The following is a 27,040-nucleotide window of genomic DNA, read 5'->3' on the forward strand; positions in this document are numbered from 1 at the left end:
CTATGAATACATCACAAAATTCCAGGAGTTGATGAAGATTGTAAACATTCAGGATTAGTTTCCTCCAGACTGCAGGTCACAGTTTCACATGTGTCCAAACACAGTTCTTGTCCAAATACACACACACTACCACTACCACCATAAAAGGAAGCTTCTCGATTAGAGGTTCTTATGTATGGGGGGAAAAAAAGATGAATATTCAAAGTCTAAAGATATGACAAGATTTTTCCCTTAAACAAATGCTGCAAGGAAAATAGCAGGTCTATATTTAACACATCATTCCAGGAAAAATATAAATCACTCAGCTCTTACAAAGTGCTTATATGCCATCCATCTAATCTGTTCCTATAATCTTGAACAGATGTGCTATGATTAGAAGTAATTTATGGTCTTTTTTATTTTATTTTTTAATTTGTTATATATATATATATATATGACAGTAGAATGTATTTTGGTATATTATACACATATGGAGTTCAGCTTATTCTAATTCTTGTGGTTGTACACAATACCTTGATAATGTATTCAAATAGAAGGATAGGAAAGTTATGTCTGATTAATTCTACTGTCCTTGCTATTCCCCTCCCTGCTCCCTTCCCTTCATTTCCCTTTGTCTTCTACCTGCTCTCTCACTCATCAAATGCTAAAATTTGAGAGAGATGCATGGTCAGGAATATGGCATGACCCCTAAAAATATTATCAATTTCTGAAAAAGCAAAGTAACATAAGAAAGTGGTAAAATATCTTATTAATTTTAAAAGTGTCACCTACTATATATCAGGTATTACAAAAATTATCTATCATAGAGAAATGAACAACAAAAATACTTAATAATAAGGAATCAATCAGTGGTTATACATATTATATGCTAGTCAATCTTCTATTTGTTTATATGCATTTATTCATTTAAAATGTACTCATGGATTACATGTTGTTGTTATAAAGAGAAATGAAGTAATTTTCCCCAAGTACTATTGAAATCTGAACTTATATAATCCTGCTTTGAAGCCTGTGTTTCTTAAAAACAAACAGTCCAGTGGAACAGAATAAAAAAAAAAAAAAAGAAATAAGCCCAGGCATATACAGTCAACTAATTTTCAACAAGAACACCAAAGGAGAACAGCAGTGAAAAAAACCAGCTTCTTCAGAAATGGTGCTGGGAAAACTGGATATCCATATGCGAAAGAATGAAATTTAACCTGTATCTTATACCATACACAAAAATCAATCCAGAATGAATAAAATACCTAAACATAAGACCTGAAACCACAAAATTCCTAGAATACATTAGGGAAAACTCCTTCACATTGATTTTGGTATCGTCTTTCTGGGTATCACACTAAAAACTCTGGCTGCAAAAGCAAAAATTAATAAATGGAATTTCTGCCACAGCAAAGAAAATAATCAACATAATAAAGAGGAAGTCAGCATATTGGGAGAAAATATTTGTCACATATCTGACAAATGGTTAATATCCAAAATATATAAAGAACAAAACTCAATAGCAGAAAAACAACCTGATTTTTAAAAAAATAGGCAAAGGGCATAAAAGATATTTCTCCAATGAAGACATAAAAGTAGTGGACAAGTATTTGAAAAGATGATTAATATCACTAGCCATCAGGGCGTTGAAAATCAAAACCATAATTGGATATCACCTTGCACACATTAGAACAGCTATTGTCAAAAAGACAAGTGATAAAAAGTACTATCAAGGATATGGCAAAATGAAAACCTTGCACACTGTTGGTTGATGCAATCATGGCGGAAAAAAAAAAGTATGGAGATTCCTAAAACATATAAAATATAGCTGGCTACAGTTGGCACACACTTGTAATCCCAGAATCTCAAGGAGGCTGAAACTGCAAGATCACAAGTAGAGGCCAGCCTCAACAATTTAGGGAGACCTTCAGCAACTTAGGGAGACCCTCTCAAAATACAAAGGTAGAAAGGGCTAGGGATGTAGTTCAGTAGTAAAGCAGTCCTAGATTCAATCCCTGGCACCAGAAAAGAGAGGAGAAGAAGAAGGAAGAAGAAGGAGGAAGAAGAAGGAGGAGGAGGAGGAGGAGGAGGAGGAGGAGGAAGAGGAGGAAGAGGAGGAGAAAAGAAAAGAGAGAGAGTGGGAGGGAAGAAAGAAGTAAAAATAGAACTCTCATACTCCCCGAAAAGCCCTCTGGTGGGCATATGCCCAAAGGAATGAAAGGAACACTGTAAAAATAGCTGTAGCAGTATTATTCACAATAGTCACAACATGCAAACACCCTAAGTGTCCATCAAGGGATGAACTAATAAAGAGTCTATGGGGGCGGGGGGAGAAAGCTGCTATTTTTACATGTAAACAAAATACACTGATGAGTTGCTTATTTTGAACATGAATAAATTACTTGAAACACAAGTGTCCAAACAAGTGGAGGTAATTTGTGATGCATGAGAAATTAAATCTCTAGGATAAAAAATAAATCTGATAGAAGATTCATATGTAGTCATTCACTCATCAGTTACTTGCCCAGGGTTCACTATGTGAAATCAGCATGTTTGCTCCCTACTTTCAGGACCTCAAAGTCCAGGAAATTTTTAACAACCACTTGATTACTCAGTCCTGAAAAATACACATATTGGAAAATCCTAAGTTACTACAGAATTCAGCATTAAGTTATATAGCAAGTATTTATGTAAAACTTTAAGATGTATAAAATGCTTTCACTTGTCAACTTCTTCATCTTCATCAATTATCTCTTAAAGTAATTTACTATTGATCTTCATCTTGTATATGTGGAAACAAGAATGGTAAAAATATGTTTATATGGCATTCCAAGTATCTACAGTCTGCTTCTACCTCATCTTTGAGGTTATATTTACTGATACTTCTTCCCCATACTCTATACTCCAGTAGTAACTGAGTTTGCCAAGTACAGTGGGCAGAGAAAATTTTTGGAGTCATAAAATCTGTGTGATTTTTGAACCTAGGCTATTTATTATTATCTATCAACAATGTGACTTTTGGCAAAATTAGCTGACATCACCCCTTAACCTCTCTGATCCCATCTGTAACAGCGAGATAACAATGTGTACCAACGTTTGTGGAGAAGACTCAATGAAATAATGTATGCATAAGCCATATTTTGGGTGCATTTCACTGTTGTCCTATTTTGCCTAATATAATATGTTGACATATTTTCTCCACGTTTTAAATGCTACAGCACAGTTCTGTCTTCTTATCTATAAGTCTCACATAGCACTAATCAATCTCTTACATATGAAAATTGCTTAAAAGTGTGTTGAATTTTAAATAAAATGACAGCTTAACAATTCATTATCTGAATTTTGTTAACAACGTACTGAAGAACAACAGGTAAGGTAACCAATGAAATGTCCATGTGTAATTTATTTATTTTTATTTGTTTATTTGTTCTTTTTAGTTATACATGAGAGTAGAATGTATTTTGCCATACCATACATATATGGAGTATAACTTCTCACTCTGTGGTTGCACATGAAGTATAGTTACACTGATTGTGTATTCATATATGAACATAGGAAAGTTACATCTGATTCATTCTACTGTCCTTCCCCCTCACGTGTATATTTAAATGCATTTTTTGTGTGCTCATTGATCAAAATACAGCATAATAGATGGCTTCTAAACTCTCCTTTATACCATGTAACCATAATTCTGGCCATGGTTTTCTTGGATCTAGTGGCTATATATTGCAAGTGGATCCACTAGCTAACAAGAATGGATACTTCCATTTTCTCCTCCAGTGAAACTGCTTAATTGCTCTCTGCAGCTGTGCTCCCTTTAATGTAACAAACTTATTTATTCATAGTCAGCAAAAAATAATAAAACAAGCATCTATGCTGAGTAAAACTTTCTATAAACAAATGCTTCTCTCTGCCCAAGATAGTTTCTGGTTATAAGGTGGGTGTCACCTTCAATGCCTGTTTCCAGAAAGAATTGGCTATATTATTCCTTTAATACCCTAAAAGTATAGATTGCTATTTTAAATAAAAGTTCCTTTTTAAAAAATCACTTTTTTATTTATTCTTATAATTAAAAAACTCTAAGTTGTTAACCCTAATAATCACTCTGAATTATGCTCATATTATAAGGCATTTATAAAGGGTGCAGAAAACTCTTATCAGTAAATAATTCCATAATAGTGTTGCTGAATGAGAAGTCTCAATGTATACTAACATAATTATGAATAACATATTCATCCATCACTACATTATTAGTACTGATTCCCATACATATATATGTATATAATAATGTATTTTTGCTAGGGTCCATGAATCAAAATGAAGGTCCCCATCTTAACTATGGTCACCTCACTACCTTATTATTGATAAGTTTTTAGTGCATTTAAACCTGGAATTGTCTTTGCATTTAGAAAAAAGTAAAGGCATCACATCAACTATATGGCAGAAAACCATGTTATAGTAAAACATCTCTGTTTTTGCCCTAGGATAATGCATGCTTTGTTGCTTTAAAAAAATTATTATGCAACAGGCAGACATCTGCTGGAGCTCAGGCTCCAGCACAGGACTGCCTCTTCTGACAAGCAGACCACCCTAGGGGCTCAGGCCCAGCCCAGATTCACCCACACAAACATACCCAGGACCCAGGCCCAGGTACATCCGATTTCACCCCACCAACACCTGGGTGACTTTAACATGCCTCTTTCACCACTGGATAAATCTTCCAAACAAAAGTTTAGCAAATAAACTCTAGAACTCAATAATATAATCAATATCTTAGACTTAACTGACATATATAGAAATATTTCATCCTTAAACAAGCAAATATATTTTCTTCTAAGCAGCATATGGATCCTTCTCTAAGATAGACCATATATTATGCCACAAAGCAACTCTTAGCAAATATAAAAAAGTAGAGATACTACCCTGCATTCTTTCAGATCATAATGGAATGAAATTAGAAATCAATGATAAAAGAAGAAATAAAAGCTACTCGAACACCTGGAGACTAAATACTACATTACTGAATAAACAATTGGTTTCAGAAGACATCAAGGAGAGAATAAAAAAATTTTAGAGGTGAATGAGAACACAGATACAACATATCGAAATCTCTGGGACACTATGAAGGCAGTTCTAAGAGGAAAGTTCATTGCATGGAGTTCATTCCTTAAAAGAAGAAAAAAAGGTCAACAAATAAATGACTTAACATTACATCTCAAAGCCCTAGAAAAAGAAGAAGAAATCCACACTAAAAGCAGTAGAAGACAGGAAATAATTAAAATCAGAGCTGAAATCAATGAAATGAAAACAAAAGAAACAACTGAAAAAATTGACAAAAAAAAAAGTTGGCTCTTTGAAAAAGCAAATAAAATTGACAGACCATTAGCCATGCTAAAAGAGAGAAGGAGGGAGAAAACTCAAATTACTAACATACTTGATGAAAAAGAAAATATCACAACAGACACCACAGGAATACAGAAGATAATTAGAAAATATTTTGAAAACTTGTACTCCAATAAAATAGAAAATATCGAAGGCATCAACAAATTTCTAGAGTCATATGATTTGCCCAAATTGAATCAGGATGATATACAAAATTTAAACAGATCAATTTCAAGCAACAAAATAGAAGATGCCATCAGAAGCCTTCCAACCAAGAAAATCCCAGGACTGGATGGATACACAGCCAAGTTTTACAAGATCTTTAAAGGAGAACTAATACCAATACTCTTCAATTTATTTCAGGAAATAGAAAAAGAGGCAGCACTCCCAAACTCATTCTATGAGACCAATATCACTCTGATTCCAAAACCAGGCAAAAACACATCAAAAAAAGAAAACTTCAGACCAATATCTCTAATGAACATAGATGCAAAAATTCTCAATAAAATTATGGCAAATCGAATACAAAAACATATCAAAAAGATCATGCACCATGATCAAGTGGGATTCATTCCAGTGATGTCAGGGCAGCTCAACATACAGAAATCAATAAATTTAATCCATAACATCAATAGACTTAAAGATAAGAGTCATAAGATCATCTCAATAGATGCAGAAAAAGCATTTGACAAAATACAGCACCTCTTTATGTTCAAAACACTAGAAAAACTTGGGATAACAGGAATATATCTCAACATCATAAAGGCTATCTATGCTAAGCCCCAGGCCAACATCATTCTAAATGGAGAAAAATTGAAAGTACTCCCTCTAAAAACTGGAACAAGACAGGGATGCCCCCTTTCACCAATTTGGTTTAACATACTTCTTGAAACACAGGCCAGAGCAATTAGACAGACTAAAGAAATTAAAGGGATATGGATAAAGTAAACAAGAACTCAAATTAGCACTATTTGTCGATGATATGATTCTATACCTAGAAGACCCAAAACATTCCACCAGAAAACTTCTAGAACTAGTAAATGAATTCAGCAAAGTAGCAGGATACAAAATCAACACCCATAAATCTGTATATCGGTGACAAATCATCTGAAAGGGAAATGAGGAAAACTACCCCCATTTACAATAGCATCAAAAAATAAAATAAAATACTTGGGAATCAACTTAATGAAAGAGATGAAAGTTCTGTACAATGAAACTACAGAATGCTAAAGAAAAAAATAAAGAAGATCTTAGAAAATGGAAAGAGCTACTTTGCTCTTGGATAGGCAGAATTGATATTGTCAAAATGACCATACTACCAAAAAGCACTATACAGACTTAATGCAATTCCAATCAAAATCTCAATGATATTCCTCATAGAAATAGAAAAAGTAGTCATGAAATGCAACTGGAAAAATAAGAGATCCAGAATACCTAAAGTGATCCTTAGCAAGAAGAGTGAAGCAGGTGGCATCACTATACCAGACCTTAAACTATACTACAGAGCAATAGTAACAAAAATAGCATGGTATTGACACCAAAATAGACTTGTAGACCAATGGTATAGAATAGAGGACACAAAGACAAACCTACATAATTACAATTATCTTATATTAGAGAAAGGTGCCAAAAACATACAATGGAGAAAAGATACCTCCTCCTTCAACAAATGATGCTGGGAAAACTGGAAATTCATATAGAACAAAATGAAATTAAACCCCTATCTCTCACCATGCACAAAACTCAATTCTGAGTGGATCAAGGACCTAGGAATTAAACCAAAGACACTGTGTCTATTAGAAGAAAAACTAGCCCAAATCTCCATTATATCAGATTGGGCCCCAACTTCCTTAATAAGACACACCTATTGTGCAAGAATTAATATCAATAATCAATAAATGGGATGGATTCAAATTAAAAAGTTTCTTCTCAGAAAAAGAAACAATCAATGAGATACAGAGCCTACTAATTGGGAATAAATTCTTATCACAGGCATGTCAGATCTAACACTAATCTCTAGAATATGAAGAACTCAAAAACCTTAACACTCCAATCAATAAATGGGTGAAGAAACTGAACAGACAATTCTCAGAAGAAGATAGGCAGTCAATCAACAAATATGTAAAAAAATGTTTTTAATATAGTGTAATTTTTTAAGTATTTTAATTTTTTATTTGTTGTTTCAAGTTACATATGACAGTAGAATGTATCTTCACATATCAAACATACATGAAGTATAACTACCCATTCTTGTGGTTGTGTAGCATATGGAGTTACACTAGTTGTGTATTTATGAACATCAGAAAGTTATTTTCAATTCTTTCTACTATTTTTAAGTACTTTTATATAATCCCAAAGTAATGACAAAATAGACATAGAAGATAAAAAAGGAAATAGGCAGGAGTCAAAATATCTCCATATAAATCTATGAAACACATATTAAAGCAGTTTACTTAATAGTAGACAAAACTATAAGACATCAACGAAATATAGTGTAATTTAATTATGGTAGGGTATAAAAGCAATAAGGAAAGGAAATACTAACCTGACCATACACAGAGGCCTCAAAATATAAGAACCTCTTTTATGTTGAGAGATTTCATCAGATGTTCGACCTAAAAAATAATAATCAACAGAAGATCATATGTTTGAGGCCAGACTGGGCTACTTAGTGAGACCTGTCTCAAGTAAGGGTTGAGGATATAGCTCAGTGGTAGAGAATTTCCCTAGCAAAACACCAGGCCCTGGGTTCAAATCCCAGTTCCATGCTTGTTTGAAAAAAAAAAAGATTTTTCAAACACTCTGATATTAAGTGCAGAGATAAAGTGTTTACGATCTTGGAAGTCAAAGGAATAAGCTGTGGTTTTCAGATTCATTGAGAATACTTAGTTGACTCTTCATTTGATGAGGAAACCAAGAACATGTTCTATTCCTCCTACTTTTATTTTCTTAGGAGAGAGAAAAAAATGGACAACTATGTGATCATTTAGTATTTAAATTTAAATATTCCCTACAGGAGAAATACAGTGACATTTGATATGCATTTGTTCTTTATATTATTTCTCTTAATAACACACACACTTTTACAGAATAGAATCAGAAGTGGCAATTGGGACAACTATATAAGCATGTTATATACCCAGACAGACACAAATTTTCAAGTAAACCTTTTTGGACACATTTGATATGTAAAAACAAACTGAAGTATTGCATTAGGAAAAGTCAATAGTTTACAGGAGACTTACACTACTAACTGACATCTCCATTTCCTGAGATGTTCTATTCTATGGCAAAGGCATTTATGTCTCTTTAGCTCTGTTTTTGGCCTCTAACACTTTTTGTTACATTTATATTTGCTGTGTTTATCATTTAGTGTTTTGGATTTCTTTCAAGAAATATGTGGTATAAATTATTTTGCATATAAAAATAGTTAAGAATTGTTCTGGGGATTATCACAAATAATTTACAAGGAAAAATGTCTGCTAATTCAATTTACGAATTCAAGATACAGATGTACTCAAATATTATCAGTAGCTCATAAAGTAACCTCATTCAGTTGTAACACCTTTATTTCAAAATGGAATAAAATGGGGATCTGGGTAGAGCTCAGTGGTACAGTATTCACCTAGCATGTGCAAGGCCTGGGGTCTGATCCCCAGCTCTGGGCGGGGAAAAAGAAAAGAAAGAAAAAATATAGAAAAACCTTGAAAAAAAACTGAAACCAATGTTTATGCCAGAACTCCTATGAGGAGATGGGATCCATGAAGAAAGCATTAAACCTAAGATATATTTTTATTCCATCCTCTAAATTTCTCTATTTGCTTTAATTTAGTGTACACACTACAGTTGTCCCTCAGAGCACTGCTTTCAGGACCACCTGCAGATACCAAAATCAGCAGATGCTCAAGTCCCTTATATAAAATGGTGTAATATTTGTATATAACCTACAAACATTCTCCTATATACATTAATTTATCTCTAGATTACTTATAATACCTAATATAATGGCAATGCTATATAAGTAGTTTTTATACTCTATAGCAGAAAATGACAAGAAAAGACAGTCTGAACATATTTAGCACAGCTGCAATTTTTTTCTAATATTTTCTACTCGTGAGAGGTGAAAAATTCATGGATATGAAGGAAAAACTGTATACTTTAAATGATATATGTGCATAATTTATAAATAAATGGAGTTTATTTTTAACCAGGAATGGTGAATAGCTAAAAATGTTTAGAGCAAGATTTTACCCTATTTAGCTATACTCACCTTAGAATTCAAATAGGTAGAGTCACTATTTGTTCACTATGATAGGTTAAAAAAATGCTAGATTTCAAATCATTATTTTAAATACTAAATTACATATTTTGCTTCCTTCCCACCAGAGTCATGAGAAAATCATTAGAGGGCTCCCTCTTTAGAGGATTTTAAACATAAACAACATAGCTGATTGATTCTAAAGCTCTCTCTAGTCATCCTCAAAGATTTCAGATTTGGGGTGTTTGAAATCCATCTTATGCTTAGGAACAGTTTAGCTACTTCAGCACAAATTACCCCACAAAGAAGCAAAAGAAATAGAAAAATCATAGTAATATTATAAACTAATATATTTTAATCATGGATAAGAATAAAGATAGCGATGAAAAATGTGGAATAAAAGTATACAGAAAATATACTACTAAAGGAAGGAAGAAAATAAGGAATAATATATTCATTTCAAATTATTTACAATGAGAAATTAAAAACAATCTACTAATTGAACAATGAAAAAGAACCTGTCCTGTGACAGGTATAATCCTGGTACCATTATGAATTATTAAAATATGTTTATAAAGAGTTAATATCTAATAGAATTGAATGTATATGTAACATTTGGGATGTGAAAAATTGGACAATATTGCATAATCAAAGCAATTAAAATTTAAATATAATTAGTTGGCCTACTAAGTCTAAGGAAATTATCAAAGTTATGTGATAAGTGAATTTTTTACAATTTCAATTTTTCGTTTTGTAATTTGCTAGCATGACCATGAGTTACTTTGAGAAAGAGAAGAACCAACATGTAAAATATGTAATATTTGGTAAAAATATGTTAAAAATAACTAGAAGAGGTCTGTCAAGTCAGTAAACAAGAGATCCTTTCCTTTACTGAAGTTGAAGACAATGCGTAATGAAAAATAAGCTAGAGAATATTTCTTATATTCAGAGAATAAACCTCATGATATTTTCAGTGACTGGAAGAGCCACTCTGAGTTACTGACTTTCCAATAACCACAAATATCTTTGAGTTAAAAAAAAAAAAGTAAACTTGGGAGTATGAATAGTGCCAATATATAATTTTCTAAAACACTACATGACTTCACATAAATATATTGCATTCTCTAAAGATTCTAAAATCATCATTCTGGTACTTGAATAAACTGTGGTACTTTGTGTAAATTAAATGCCACCTGAAATTCTTATGCACTGAATTAGAAAAATATTCCATTGAGATGATGCTTTCAGCATGATCATGCTACCCTTGAATATTATCTAATTTTTGTTACTCTGGATCTTGAACACATTCCTCAAGCCATTATAATAAAATCGCATTTCTAATAATCATCATAAAAGCACTTAACGAGTATTCACTACTTAGCTATGTTCCAGGCAATGTGCTAAGCACTTCAGATTGATTTTACCCTTTAATACTTAAAACAAGCCTATGAAAATGAAGAAAGTGAAATCAGGGAAGAGAAACCACAGAGAGAAATGAAATCCCAACAGACTTACTTCCAAGCCTGAGCACTGACACCACTTTATTTCTAAATGTGTCTTTCTACATTAAAATTGCGCCAGGGAATGTGGCTCTTCCATAGTCAGCGGGTGGCCTTGCGGAAAACAGGTGGCAGGCTTCCAGGCTGCAGGGGCTTGGCCGCTGCGTCCTGGGTGGAAGTCCTTCCCGCAGCTACTGTGCTGCCCAGTTCCCCCGCGGGGCTCAGACTGTGCCGCTGCAGTCTCTTTTCTGCCTGGAACATTGTTAATAGAAATGGTCGTCAGTCCTTGATATCCACACATCACACTTCCCTTGTGTAGTACTGAGAAAATACGTGAAGAAATTTGTAATAGCGATCACGAATTCTTTGAAACCAAAATGGCAGTCTCAATTTCAATATCATGTCTGCAGTTAATGTTGCAAAAATGGTTTGAAAAAAGGCCTGGCAAAGAACGTCAGGGACGGACCATGAAAGGGAAACAAATTATAGCACCGCTGCAATTAACCAAAAAATAATTTGCCATTGAAATTCTCCATTGATCAGTGTCACACCAAATAATTTATTGTAATTTTCTATTGGTGTATACAGAAATACTTTTGGATTTTTTGTTTGTTTTTGGTACCAGGAAATGAACCCAGGGGCTCTTAACCACTGAGCCACATCCCCAGCCCTTTTTATTTATTTATTTATTTATTTATTTATTTATTAAATTTTGAGACAGTGCCTTGCTAAGTTGCTTAGGTGGACTCATTTTTAAAAGATACTTTATAGATGAATCACTTGAAGAAATGCCATAAAGGACTTCAAGTATATGTCAATTTACACTACATAACAAAATCTACCTTAATCTTCGACTTCATTTGTCAATATACTTTTATATTTATTTGTGGGAAGGGGCATTATTTCAAGGTTCCCCTGTTCTCCGAACCTTAATAATAGAACATATGAATAGAAACTGATGTTACTTCTGAAACTATTACTTTCATCAACAATAGTAATAACTCTGTAGTACTTATTGTACCTCTACTGAGGTAACTACTTCCCATACATTAAGTCCTTACAGCATTCCTGTGCAATAAGAATCATTGGTATTCCCAATTCACAGAGAAAATCAAGCCTGGAAAAGGTAAATGGTTTGTTTGAGATCACACCACTGATAGGCTGGGGGAGGGGAGGGGGGCGCGCTTGGGGAGGACAGCGACTAAATGACTAAATGCAGGTATGTATGGCTATGTAGTCTGTGGGTCTGACCCCTAACCAGCACTAATGTTCAACCTCAGCGTCCAACTAAAACCACATTCTAATATCAATTTAGGTTTTAAATAGCCTTTTCATTTTATAAAAATAAAATCAGTAAATAAGAATTGTTTCTAATACAGTGACATTGCATCAGAGACTATCTTCCTGGGGAAAAAGGCAAATAACTAGTTCAAGTTTCCATGATTCTTTTATATAGCTCACAGAATGCTTTCAGAATAAAAATAGTAATTAATATTGAATAAATAATGAAAGATTTAACACATTCTGCATTTGAAAAATCTGTTATCATTCGAAAGTCACAAGTTCTTCAATAAATGAGAAATTATTGAAAGTATTAAAACATTTTATTTAGGTGGGTAGGAAGAAGGTAGTGAGGATTAAAAATACATATAAAACACATTATAAGTTGGTTTTCTTTTTCAGGAATGGAAATAAAAGAATTTTATTTTATTTTTTGTTTTATAATTATAAATTATATTGGTATTTCCTAATTTATAAACTTATAAAATAGTAACATATGCACTTAAATATTATAATTTTTGACCTAAACATCTTACAATTCTGAAAGGAGACAAATAAATTATAGATACTGAACTCTCTAAAGGAAATTAGATAAGTACTATAAAATCATAAGGAAATATTTTAAAAATTAATTAGGAATTATTTTTATCTTTCTTTCAGGTCTTGTTCAAACTCAATCAAGCATTTTGTTATTTGATGAATATTTCTCAGTAGCTCCTTATCATCAATTTGAATATGATATATTTTTAGAACCAGGAAACTTTTACCCACATTTTGTCAATGTATTTTTCAAGTTTCTGAAAAGTAATTATCAACCATCAGTATAACTTTCTGAAAGCAAATTAATCTTTGAATGAAGTAAATTTAAATAACTGGGTTAAACTAAAATTATCTTTTTTGTGTCATTTATATTTTAATTTTTAAATATTCTTAGAAGAGTGATTCAAGTTTATTTTGAAATTTTAAAAAATAAAACAAAAAGAGAAAAGCAAAAACAAAATTGTTCTTCTACCCAGAGTGGGGGAAATACTGTTATAGAGCAACAATTTCCATGTCATTAGACAGCATTATGCAGGAAGGCTTCATGTTATTATTGCAGTAAAATATAATATAATATATATATATATGTGTGTGTGTGTGTGTGTGTGTGTACATATATATATATATATATATATATAATTTTTTATAGGGGGCAGGCAGATTTCCCACCCACTCACCCTTTTTTTTTCTTTATTATAAACAGTTCTATGATACACATTGCCAAGACACACAATTCTTTCCATGGGATAAATCCCTAGATGTGAAATAAATGGAGGCAGTACACATTCCATGCACAGATATTTGTCTATAGAGATCTTACAGTGCATTTTATATCCCAACTGTTAATTTGAGAAAGCCCTAAAGGGCCAATAGCAAATGTTAATCTTGGGATGATTGGGCCTGAAACCATCAAACACTTGCTATGAGGCCTTAGTCTGGCAAAGATTAGTTAAAAGGCCATTAAAATTAAGCTAGGAGAGAGATGATGGCTTGGAAGAGGAAGTTGAAAAAGGTAGAATCCTGTATATTTTTTAAAGGATATCAGGAAGGACTAGATATGAAGGGTAAGAGAAAAAGAAGATCACAATAATTATAGCTTTGGGACTGAAAAAAACTCAGAGAATGGAGAAGCCTATAGTATTGATTATAGAGTAAGGAAAATTAGGAGTTCCATTTTGAACTATGGAATTTGTGATGTTTATTTGGTGATTTAAATGGCAATAGCAAGCAAACAGATATGATAGTCTAGACTATAAGGAACAGTTCAAGAACAGTGAGGTTATACATTAAAGAGTTCATTGCATGGAAATGACATTTAAAACTATGAAATCCAGATGCAATCACAACAGAATGATTGTTGATAGAGAACAGGTCAAACACCAAGTCCTAGGACATCCTGACATTAAGAAGCTTCAAAATAAAACCATAAGTTATCATTTTAATTATATTTATTTGCAAAATTAAGTTTGTTCTCTTTAAGAGAGAATCTCTTTGTGTTAACACTGGGAAAAATATTTTTAAAATAAGTAAACATATAATTTTAACAGAAGATAATTTCTTTCACGAACATTGATATCAAGAGGGGGAAGCATTCTTATTTCAGAGACTAGATAACTCAAATCAAAAACTTTTTCTCAGAAAGTTGTTCAACAACAATAAAAAAGAAAAGAAAGTTGCTCAAAAAAAAAAAAAACCTCACTGTTTCTAATGTGTAATGACAAGAATTATTTCACCATAAACCGCCCTTGGGTATGTCCCCATATCTAACTACCAAAACTATAATTTTAAACTTCATGAAGGGAATATAGTGATTATTGTTCTGAAGCAAACGGAAAACTTATTTTGGAAAGAAAGCAAATCACATTATGAATTAAATCAGTGTAGCGGTCTTGAGTGTATGAGGCCTTTATGATTTAAAAATGATGACCTCAAATCTCATGAAAAGCTAGCATTATGTATTGTTCTGCAACTGGCACATTGACTATATGACATTGATTATCCAACAGGTATCCAATTCATAATCCACTTTGAAGAAAAGGTGGAGTAGAAGAATATTGAAAGAAGAAATTTCTCAGTTGAAATATGTTGGACTTACTAAAAGGGGTCTACCAGAAAAAAAGGATCATTCTTTTTCATCTGAATTCTTATTAATAAAGTTATTATTATTAATCAATGTATCTTCAGTACGAGTATAGAACCTAAAAACCAATAGTTATTAAATATTCTTTAATGAATAAAGGGCTTTATTATAATAAATGGTATAAATATGAAATTTAACATTACAATCAATATTTTTCATTGATTGTTTCATTGTTATAATCAATATTTTTCATTTCAATCAATATTTTTCACTTAAGGTAAGCAGTTATTATTTCAATATAGGTTCTAATTTGTTGATCAGATTTGAAAACTACAATGTAGTTTATGTACAAACATTTTAATTTAAAACTAACAATATCCTATATTTCTGGACTGAAAAAAAGTGTTTTCCTTTTTTCACAGATGAGATTAAATGATCTCTCTAAAGTCAAATAGCTACTAAGTGGCAGATAGGATTTAAACACAGATGTATTCTAAGGATAACTCTGTTTACCATATAAGAACTGCTTTACCATAATTACTACCATGAATTTTCAAATACAGTAATAAATATTTACACCTACATTTCCTTAGGCACAGTGTCTACTATCTGTCTTGGCTTGTAACAGTATACATCTATGTCAAAATGATAATTGACTTAAATAAAAAATAATAATAACCAGGCAAAATAAGCTTCATATAATTGTAAATATACTCAGAAGGCTCTGAAGTAATGGTAAATAAAGTAATTCTCATATTCAACTTCAAATAAAGGACAATAAAATGTTCCTGTATTTTTGGTTAAATAAAACTATTTTTAAGGGCTGGGGATGTGGCTCAAGCGATAGCGTGCTCGCCTGTCATGCATGCGTGCAGCCCGGGTTTAATCCTCAGCACCACATACAAACAAAGATGTCGTGTCCACCGAAAAACTAAAAAATAAATATTTTTTAAAATTCTCTCTCTCTTTAAAAAAAACTATTTTAAGAATGTTTCAATGTATTTTAAGCAGATGAAAGAATTTTTATCTGAAGTTTTTCCTTGAATATTTTCATACATTGATTTGTTCAATACTACAAAAAGATCAAGGGAGTAAATTATGCAAGTACCAAAACACTGCTGTAAAATTTTTGTTTGGAAACTTACAGGAGTTACCAGGACAAGATGAAAGTTTGAACATCTATTGAGTGGATCCTGATTGTTGTCACTTGTTTTGGGTAAAGATTCCGTACACTGGAAACCTAGAATCCCCCAATATTAAGGAATATATGATATAATAAATAGATTTTGAAGTGGAAAAAAATGGTACTGGGATTTAACAAACTGGACTGAGGTAGAAACTTCTTATTAAAGTAATAATTACTTCTTTCTGCATCATAAGAACATGAAGATCTGCTGTTTCTGTGGGTAGAAGATAAAAAGGATTGAACATAAGAATCAAGGTTAAATATTTAGAAAGTTTAAAGGACTAGCAGGACAGAAACACGAAGAAGACTTGAAATATTCTCTCACCAGGTTTGGAGGTCTAAGATTAAATTTGTGAAAGCAGTTAACACAGCTGTGCTTCCTTCCCCTCATTCAAGCATCAAACACTGATGTCCTCCCAGGACTGTTAAGGTTTACGTCTCAAACTTGTTTGCTTGTATTTCATTTGGTTCTGTCTTTAAAACAGAGAGAAATAATCAATTTTTCCACTCAAACATAAAGTACACAGTAGTTTCACCAGCAGGAATAGCCAAACTCACATTACATAACCAGATTATTAATTGCTTTTCTGAGATTGAGACCATTAAGTTTAAGTATTATGTTTTGTTTTTTAATATCTCCTGAAAGACTTATCAAATAATTTTATTATGATTCTTCATAATAAATTAGCATCATATAATTAGCATTATATAATTTTTGTAAGATGGCATAGTTTTCACAATTCCTATATTCTCTATTATTCTTCAACAATATGTGCAAATTCACATAGACACTCTCCATTCTTCAAGTTTGGGCACTTCTTCTTTCGTTTTATAGACAATTGTTTCCACAACATTGTAGCCTCATACAAGGTTTTGACTCAATTGAAAAGCAGTAATTATATTTTTTTGTTATAATTAAGAGTCTTGAATTGACTTCTAAACAAATTACTTCTTAATATATTATCATTTGACCATAATATTAACTTTGAGGTTCATATACTTACATGGCCTTATGATAATAATCTCTTTTCCACTCTATTTGGTCTGTCATATGCATATGATGTAAATATCTTATAATCAATTAGCAACGTAGAGACTAAAAATAAACTGCAAACTTCCTTGGTCACAGTAGAAAAATTTCACCAATTCAAATTGGCTTTGCTAAGCAATTCAAATTGATTTCTCTAAAATAGATTTCAAAACATACTGAATTGCTTAAGAAGGTTTACATCTCAAATTCTATAAGGTTGTTAAAGAGATTGGCCCAGATTCCTTTCATAATCCATTAGCCTGATCACTACTTATTTACAAAAGACAACATTATTTCTTTAACACAACATTTTCATTTTAATTCTGATCCTTAAAACTTCATTACTCTCAATATTAACCATAATAATAAAAGAAATGCTATTTTACATAAATACCAATGAAAATGTCACATGACGATAACAGCTTTTGCAGCAAACTCATCAACTCCTACTTGGCGAATTTCTGCCTCATAAACAATCAGGACCTACAAATCACATTCTCATAAGTCAAAAATCTCTGACAAGGCCAACAGGCCTTGAGAACATTACAACTGATACCCAATCAGTACAATCACTACTATCCCTGGAGTTACTACTAAATTTAGTCACTATCAATAGTTTTATATCCAAAAGCGAACTCTCTGTCATTTACCACAACTAGTTCAACAGCTACTGTAACTTGGGGATCTTGTGCAACAACCAAGGCAAAAGAAAACTATATTTCTCAATGACTGCCACTATAGCATTCATAACATCAGCCACTAACTCTACATCAGCTATTATATGCACAAAATCTGCCTCCACTACAAGTGCCCCAGCATCTGTGACAGCTTTGCAATCATCTTCAGAACTGCTGCTTCCATCACCACAACTTCCATAAACACAGGGGCTAACTCCACAGCCCTCTAACCTCTGCCTCCACCACTGCATCTGATTTTCCAGAGAGGCCTTAGAGGCTGAGGCAAACACAGCAGATGAAACCTTCCTCCTGGCCATAGATGATTCCCCCACTCAAGATGCCTCTCCACATCTGGAGGTACTGCAACACCTTCCACAACCCTAGGGCCAATGTCAAGGCCTCTAAATTGATAATTCAAAGAGGATAAAGCCTTAATTATATGATAGATGCCAGTTACATGTTATTTATTATTACCATTCACAGTACATGTATAATATATCCAAATTAAGTTTGGATAGATTGTGTGAGATTGGAAAAAATTTCTTTTGTTTTTCCACAGAAATATGCAATTGATTCTGATAAATTTACTAAAAAGGCAATCCTCTTTTTTCTTCTTTCTCTTTTGTCACAAATCACAAAATTATGTGTGTGCTTCTCCATTCCACAGATCTAATTGGCTATCTTGTACCAATAGCACACTGTCGTAATCAATATGTAATTACCTTGCCATATGCCCTTTTATTTTCCTGTGTGTGTGTGTGTGTGTGTGAAATTTTTATATACACAAACATATTGTCTTTGTCTTTTTTCATTCCTACTTCCCTAACTAGGACCTCCAATACAATATTTTATAGAAGTGGAAATCAAGCATCTGTTCTTATGCAGCAATAGATAAATAATGCAGAGTTTGAGTCCTGGAATTATGGTGCCACTGTCTCAAATATAGAAATGGCTTTGAAAAAAGTCAGTGAGCAGCAGTTGGAAAGCAATTAAAGAGCATGTTAGAGAAATCCTAAATTTATTTGAACAGACTTTCAGTAGAAATAGAGACTTAAAGGACAGTTGGTCATATGGAAGTGAGGATGCAATCATAAAAACAATTCCATTCTTAGTAGCCTCAAAAAAATGCCTAGGAATAAATCTAACCAAGAAGGTGAAATACTTCTACAATGAAAACTATAGAACACTTAAGAAAGAAATTGAAATAGACACAAGACAATGGAAAGACCTTCCATGTTCACAAATAGGCAGAATTGATATTGTTAATTAATATTATACCTCCAAAAGCAATATACACATTCAATGCAATCCCCAGCAAAACATCAATGACATTCTTACAGAAAAAGAAAAAAATAGTCCTAAAAATACCTTTGGAATAACAAAAGACCCAAAATAGCCAAAGCAATTCTAATCCAAAGTGTAATGATGAAGGCAATGTAATACCTGACTTCAAATTATATGACAAAGCTATAGTAACAAAAACATCATAGTACTGGGATAAAAAACAGACACATAGACCAATGGTACAGAATAGAAGACCCATAGACAAATCTACACATCTACAATCATCTGATCCTTGACAAAGGTGCCAAAAGCATTAGAGAAGAGTCAGCCTCTATAACAAATAGTGCTGGGCAAACTGGTTAACCATATGTAGAAGAAAGAGACTAGAACACAAAAAATCAACTCAAAATGGATAAAATACCTTGGGGTATTAGACCAGAAACTATGAAACTCCTAGAAGAAAATGTATCATCAATGTGCCAGCATGTAAGCATAGGCAATAACTTTCTCAATAGGATCCCTAAAGCTCAGGAAACAATGCCAAAAGTTTATAAATGGGATGGTATCATATTGAAAATATTCTGCACAGCAATGTAAATAATTAAGAATTTTAAGAGAGAAACTACAGAATGGGATTTGAAAATCTTTGCTAGCTACCCTTTTGACAGAGGATTAATATCTTGACTATATAAAGAACTCAAAAAACTTACCAATAAAAACCTCAACTAATAAATGGTCAAATAATTAAGCATTTCTCAAAAAAAAGAAATAGAAATACCCAACACATGTATGAAAATGTTCAACTTCATAAGCAATTAGGAAAATACAAATCAAACTACACTGAGATTTCATCTCACACCTGTCAGAATGGCAGTCATCAAAAATACAAACAGTAATAAATGCTATAGAAAATGTGGAGAAAAATGAACCCTTTTACACTCTTGGTGGAACTGTAAATTAATACAACCACTATAGAAATCAGTACGGAGGTTCCTCAAAAGACTAGGCATGGAACCATCATGTGATCTGGCTATACTAATTCTCAGTATTTATCCTAAAGAATTAAAATCAGCATACTATAGTTCTACTTGCATGCCTAGGTTTATAGCTACACAATTCACAATAGCCAAACTATGAAACCAGCCAACAGATAGATTAATCAAAGAAAATGTGGTATATATGCACAATGGAGTTTTATTCAGCCATAAAGGAAAATGAAATTATGTCATTTTCAAGAAAATAGATGGAACTTGAGACCATTATGTTAAGCAAAATAAGTGAAATTCAGAAGGTCAAGGATCATATGTTTTCCCTCATATGTTGAAGGTAGAGGGAAAAAAGAAAAAGAAAGGTGGAAGTGATCACAAGAAACACAAAGGGAGATCAATAGATTAGAGAAAAAAAACTGGGGATGGGAAGATGTGAGGGATGGGGAAAGTGCTGGGAGGCATATCCACCAAATTATATTGCTATATTGTGTACATGTACTAGTATGTAACAACAAATCCCACCGTTATGTACAACTATAATGCACAATAAAAATGTAGATAAAAAAGAAAGAAGGAAGTGAGAAGCATGTTATTGGGAACTGGAGAAAGTTATATTTGTTCTCTGAAGCTACTGCGATAGCAAAAAAAAAATACATCTAATGAATTGGACGATCTAGCTAAGATCTCCTTAGGTTGAAGGTGTATCTGATTTCTTTCTGCTGCTCACAATGAAATGCAAGAGGACAGAAATAAATAAACTACAAATTGAGAGACAGCCTGTTAGAAGGATACTGGATTTAATTGTTTTGAAAAGTCTCAGCCTCCGAGGACAGCATATTATGCTTAACTTATGAAATGACTTCCAAACATAGTTCAAATTAATGGCACATTCAGGAAAATATGGTCTAGATACAATACCAAAAGTATACCTGTTATATCTGTTAAAGACCTCAGAAAGCTCCAAAGTATTACAAAACCTGTTCCATCACACAAAAAGCCCTTTAAAAAAACTGAATGTGGACTTCAAATATCTTCTGAAACACTAAATCTCCCAGGGAGTTTTAGAATTTGGTCCCTTTGATCTCAGCAGGAATTCAAGGCAGTAAACGTCTTATTTCAACGAGATTTTTAGGTTCCACTTTGATCTAAAGAAGTAAACCCCAAAAGAGATTGATTAGAATGCCATGAAAATTTTGAAAACTGTATCACCTCCAACACTGACAGCTTAAACTGAACAGAACAGAACAGTTGTTCAGGTATAAGAGAAGAATGGACTGGAGCAACTGTCTTAAACAGCCATTATTATTTGCAATTACATTTTAAATTAATAGTCTCAATAATATGGGTGACTGCGAACCCCAACCTCTAAAGCCTGGGATGGAAAAGAGAATTTCAATTTAAAAAAATGTAATTCTGAAATTTTAGTTGCATTAACCATTTTTTCTGGATGTAATTCTAAAAGTGACATCTCTAGAAAGCATTCCTTGTAAAATGTTCCCTATAAAGATTATTATTCTTTACAAAATATATCTGAACTTATCATAGACATCATCAAGACTCTAAATACTTACAGTGATCCTAAAAACTACTTCATTGTTGTTTTACTTTCTGATTCTAATTCATCTAGACGTTGGGCTCCTTTTGCTTTAAAATCTGCATCATTCTCTTATCTGCCTGAGATATAAATAGGCTGACATTTGGCATTTGTTTTTTAGGGATTAGCTAGCTTCACTTAGCATAATCTGCTCTAATGCCATCCATTTCCCTCCAAATTCTATGATTTCGTCATTTTTTAGTCTACCTTAAGTAAAATTCAACATTGTTTAATAAATAGCAAAATAATCCCAAAAATCTATGACTTAAATATGGTGTTTTGGTACTTCAGAAAAAGCATGATACTGAGAGATACATGTTTAAATTCTGACTTATTTATCAATTCAGAAAACATTTAGTGACATGTTATGAACTATTGGGGGAACTATGTTTGCTTGATTCTTGAAAAGACCATAATTTTAAGATTGATTGTGGTAATAATGTTGAGTTAAATAATTATAGATAATTGCAAATGTAAAGCAGAGTAAATACTTCACATTGGAATTAACTGAAATAAAAATAATATTTTTATGGAATTTGAATATACATATATATGTGTATCAAAATAAAGGTATATCTACTTAATACATTTTATTGTTTCTTTTTTAAAAATCAAATTGTATACTTTATTTTTATGTGATGCTGAGAATCGAACTCAGTGCCTCGAAAGTGTCAGGTAAGCATTCTACCAATCTCAGCCCCATGGTATTGTTTCTTAAATGACTCTATACTGACAAATTCCCTTTTTTTATTTTTTTGAATACTGGAGATTGAACTCAGGGGCAATTGACCAATGAACCATATCCCCAGCCCTACTGTATATTTTATTTAGAGACAGGTTCTTATTGAGCTGCTTAGCAGCTTGATTTTTGCTGAGGCTAGCTTTGAACTCACAACCTCCTGCTTCAGCCTTTCAAACCACTGGGATTACAGGCATGCACCACCATGCCTGGCAAATTCCCATCTATTTTTGAATTGCTACTAGCTATTTGGAAATAATTTAAGATTACAGTTTCAATTTATATAACCATTTTTATTCTCCCTTCAAAATATGTATATTTATTTTTCTTTAAAATTTTCTATTACCTAATAATGTTATACTGCCTTGCTTTTTGAAACACTTTATTTTGGGACAAATGGGCAAGCTGATCTCTAATTGTTGAATATGAAATAAAGATTTAAAATAGCTGAAGAAGTACTTCCAAGGTCATGTCAAAATACTCAAGAATTTGACAGGAATATTTACAAGTATATAATATTTTATATAATCTTGTTGGTATAGGCAAATTATTAATAATCCCTTTTCTTCATTTGTCACAGGCTAATGACTACATAATTCATAAAAAAAGCTTGGTCTATGTTCCTAAAACTTTCTAAATTATCATTGAATTCACATTGGAGAAGACATAAATAATTTTAATATTTACATTAAACTTATAAGTTTATATGATTAAAAAGTCCACATTAAGAAATTTCATTACAAACTTGTTCATTAAAAACTCAAATTTCAAGATTATGTAGACAAAAATCCTTAACTTACAACAACCTTTCTAATATATGAATCAAAATGAAAACTATAATTAAAACTCCTAAAATAACATTGAATTTACAAAGGAAAAGATGCTATTGGTGTGAAAAGAGAAAGGAGGAAATTCTTGAGTCAAATCAGTGTAACAGTCATAAATATATATAATTTTGTTAACTTTAAAGTGATTACCTCAGATCTCAGAAAGAATAACATTGCATATTGTTGTTGCACAGTCCTTATTTTGATACTGATTATCAAGCACACACCAGTGATTCAAGCACAGCCAAACCCTGTCTTCTCATCTTCACAAAGTTCTTAGAAGCAAAGGTTGATGGAAAAGGTTGTCCAAGAAAAATACTTGAGTGGAAACCTACTTCTATAGCAACCAGGGATTATGAATCAAAGTCGTTTGTTTCTTTTTGTGTTATTCCTCTCCAGTACATCCTTAGCTCCTCAAGGCAGGAACTGCGCTTGTTATTATCTCTTACTGAATTCACAATGACTACCACAGAGTGATTATTCAATAAATATCTACTGAATAGATAAACAAATATATATCATTTGAAGTTCAATACTGATGAAATTTAAGGTTATATTAAATATACCCATAAAAATGAGTTACTAGAAAAATCTAATGAACAATAGGCTAAATTTTAAGTGTTTTTGCATAGAGCTTTAGAGTTTACAAAGCGTTTCCATGAATATTTTAATTCTGACATCAACTCTTGTTGTTTTATGTGAGTTAATTTAATTATGCTTATATTTTCCTTGACAGAAGAATTGTATAACATTGGTTCATATGTTTTTCCAATTCACACACTTTTCTCATCCTGCCCTCTATACTTAATTATTCATCCAACAGTAACATAATACCTTATGCTTATAGAACACACAATATGATCCTGGTAAATAGTCTCAGAATGAGTCTCATTTTACAAGTGAGAAAACAGCAGGTACTAAGTTCACATAATAATAAAACAACAGACCTAAGCTTTCTGTTCCTAGTTCAGTGCACGTTTTACTAGTCTAAAATTGTCTTAACAAAAATTTTGCATTTTGTTTTGAAGTCATTGGTGATATCTCATGGCTGTACTTGTTCAGAACCAGTGCATTTGTCCTTTGTTCTGGTGTGTAGTTTAACATAGATAAATATGTGAAAATGGTATATAAGTAAGTAAAAAATTAATTAAAAATATTATGTTGAATGAAAATTATCTACATTTTTCATATGTATAGTGACAGGAATTGAAAAAGGATTCAGAATATAGTAAGTATATAAATTAATATATGTTCTTCAAAATTTGGGGGATTCTAAGTCCAAAGAGTTGCAAGGGGATGGTGAAAGTTCAGTAGAATAAGTGTATTTCACACATTTCCATAACATTCAAATTTGAATTTAAAAGCTTAAATATCTTTGACCCAATGGTGGAAATTATTTAAATTATTTACATCCTCCAATTATTTCAATGTTGATCTATTTGATTGTTAAACTTTAGAATATTGAAGCAAACTATAAAAATGTAGTTGACCAAATCCTAAAATATTTGAGGTACTTGAAAATATATAAATTTTTCTATAATTACCAATAAGAAACCAAGTTTCTATAACTACTAATAAGAAAACCTAATTTTCTCAAAATCTGTGATAAACCTAGCCAAAACCCATAGTATTAATTTATAAATTTTTTAACAATGAAATTTCATCCTTATCCCTTCCAAGTAAAAGACTTTGCAATGTTTCTAGAAGAGAAAAATCTCAAAGGGTAAATTCTTCAGGATTAAACTTAATCCATATACACAATTGTTTTTTTCCCCTACCTTAACCAATAGGAGAAGAGTAGGAGGGGCACAAGAAGGCATAATTGCTTTATTAGATGCAAGAATCTTTCAATTACTTCTCCTTACATTTGTGGGAATCAAGTCTTAGAATTACTGATGGGTCATTAAGAAGCAAGTCCTGACCAAGATCCAAAGGAGACTCTCAACTCAAGGTAATTGCATGAATAGTGCCAATTTCTCTAGGGCACATTTACTATTTTTTTGTCTTCTTTTCTGTATTAATGTTTGCTTTCTTAGTCAAGAAGAGGTTAGAGGATATTATGAATTCAATTTTGGACAGGTCAGTTAAAAGTGCAATGGCACAACCAAAGATGCCCACAAAAGAGCTGATATACAAATCTTGGTCAAAAAAATTCAGATGCCATTTCCAACTGACTGCAGGAATAATACCATAGAGTGAAGGAAAGAGAACTAATATTAAAACATTAAAGAAAAAGAGAAAAGAAGGAAATTAAGAAAGAATTTTAAAGAAGTACAAAGCCAGGATAAGAAGAGGGAACAGCTCCTTATTAAACACTAGAGAGAATTTCATCCTGTAAGATAAGCATTATCTCTAACAATAAACATGTCATCAGCTAATTTGATTGGAGTTGTTACAATGTGTAGGTGGGATAAAAAGCCTTAATTCAGTTGTTGCTGTAGAACGTTAAAGTTAAAAAGACTGAGGAAGAAAAGAGTATTACAAACACAAACACACACACACATATACATCCATGATGTATATTAGAAAGATGTGACTAAAAAACAAAACAAAACAAAACAAAAACAGTGAGTGAAGGGCTACAAAGGGCCTTATAAGCCACTTGATGATATTCTATTTATTTATTTAGGTTTAAAATAACAATCAATGGAAAACCAATGAAAGGTTTTAACCAGGAGTCTAGAATAATAGATTCATATTTTATAAGAGCCATAATGACTGTAGTGTTGATTGAAAGCAAGCTTATGAGTCAGTTAAGAAACCATTTTGGTATTCATGAGAACAAAAACTACAATAATTGATCAGCGACACTGTATTCTTCGTCCTATAATCTCTGTCTCCCCAAACAGTACCCAGCACATAACTGTTTGAGGAGTTAAGAAATGGCCCAGAGGAGATATGATCTTAACTTGGATTGGAGGATGCTAGTGGAGACAATAGAAGTGAACTCATTCATAAGGTCTAGGAGGTAAAGTACCTAGAGAGTTCAGTGATTGGTGAAGATCTGGGGAGTCATCACCACTGACTCAGAATTCTGAACTACACCACCAGTCCACTATCATGCCACTCACTGAAATGGGGACGCTGAAAATTTTTCTGTTTCATGTGAAAAGCTCATGTAAATTGATTCAGTTCAGACTCAGATTGAAATACTGTGTTTCAGAGATTTTCTAATGATGATTCTAAACGTTGATCTTTTGCACCAAGGCCAGAGAAACTTAGGGTCCTGCAACCATTCTCACATGCTACTATAGACTTTCTGAAACTCATTATGCTACTTCCCTAGGGTCATTCCTAAGATAGATACAGACTTCTTTTATTTTCCATTTCCTTTCTCAAAATTCTAGGACCAGAAAACCTTTGTTGTACATACCCATCTCAATAATTTGGCACCATAGAAACACTGCATACTTTCCACCCGTAGAACTATCTAGTATTAGATGGAGCAACACTGTATTGTTCAAAATTGTAGTAGCACAGATCAGAAAGACTTAATTATTTAAAAACTTTAATCGTGATGTGTCCATCATCTAACAATGAGTTATCAATAAGCAAAATATTCAATGATCTTTTATAAAATAATTATAGAAGAACATGCATAGAATCTTATGACTAAAATATGTGAACTAGAAGGAAGAAGAGAGTCAAATAATATCACAGAATTTCAAGATTTCATAGAAGCTGTTCTTGTA

At 32.3% G+C, this 27,040-nt stretch overlaps 1 long non-coding RNA gene across 11 annotated transcripts in view; it reads right to left on the minus strand.

The window, feature by feature from the left end:
* LOC110598920 (uncharacterized) overlaps positions 1–27,040 on the minus strand; it is a 379,394-nt gene that overhangs the window by 117,090 nt on the left and 235,264 nt on the right. For 8 of the 11 annotated variants that reach the window (XR_013425804.1, XR_013425807.1, XR_005736985.2 and 5 more), the window contains exons 5-7: positions 16,534–16,682; positions 11,138–11,373; positions 7,910–7,979 (exon numbers count right to left, since the gene is read on the minus strand). This is a non-coding gene — a long non-coding RNA (uncharacterized LOC110598920). Of the gene's footprint in view, positions 1–7,909; positions 7,980–11,137; positions 11,374–16,384; positions 16,423–16,533; positions 16,683–21,759; positions 21,862–27,040 lie in introns of those variants that run through there. The other 3 variants (XR_005736982.2, XR_013425810.1, XR_005736988.2) reach the window with 3 other exon arrangements.

This window comes from Ictidomys tridecemlineatus, chromosome 9 (assembly GCF_052094955.1).
Source record: "Ictidomys tridecemlineatus isolate mIctTri1 chromosome 9, mIctTri1.hap1, whole genome shotgun sequence".
Taxonomy (NCBI): Eukaryota; Metazoa; Chordata; class Mammalia; order Rodentia; family Sciuridae; genus Ictidomys; species Ictidomys tridecemlineatus.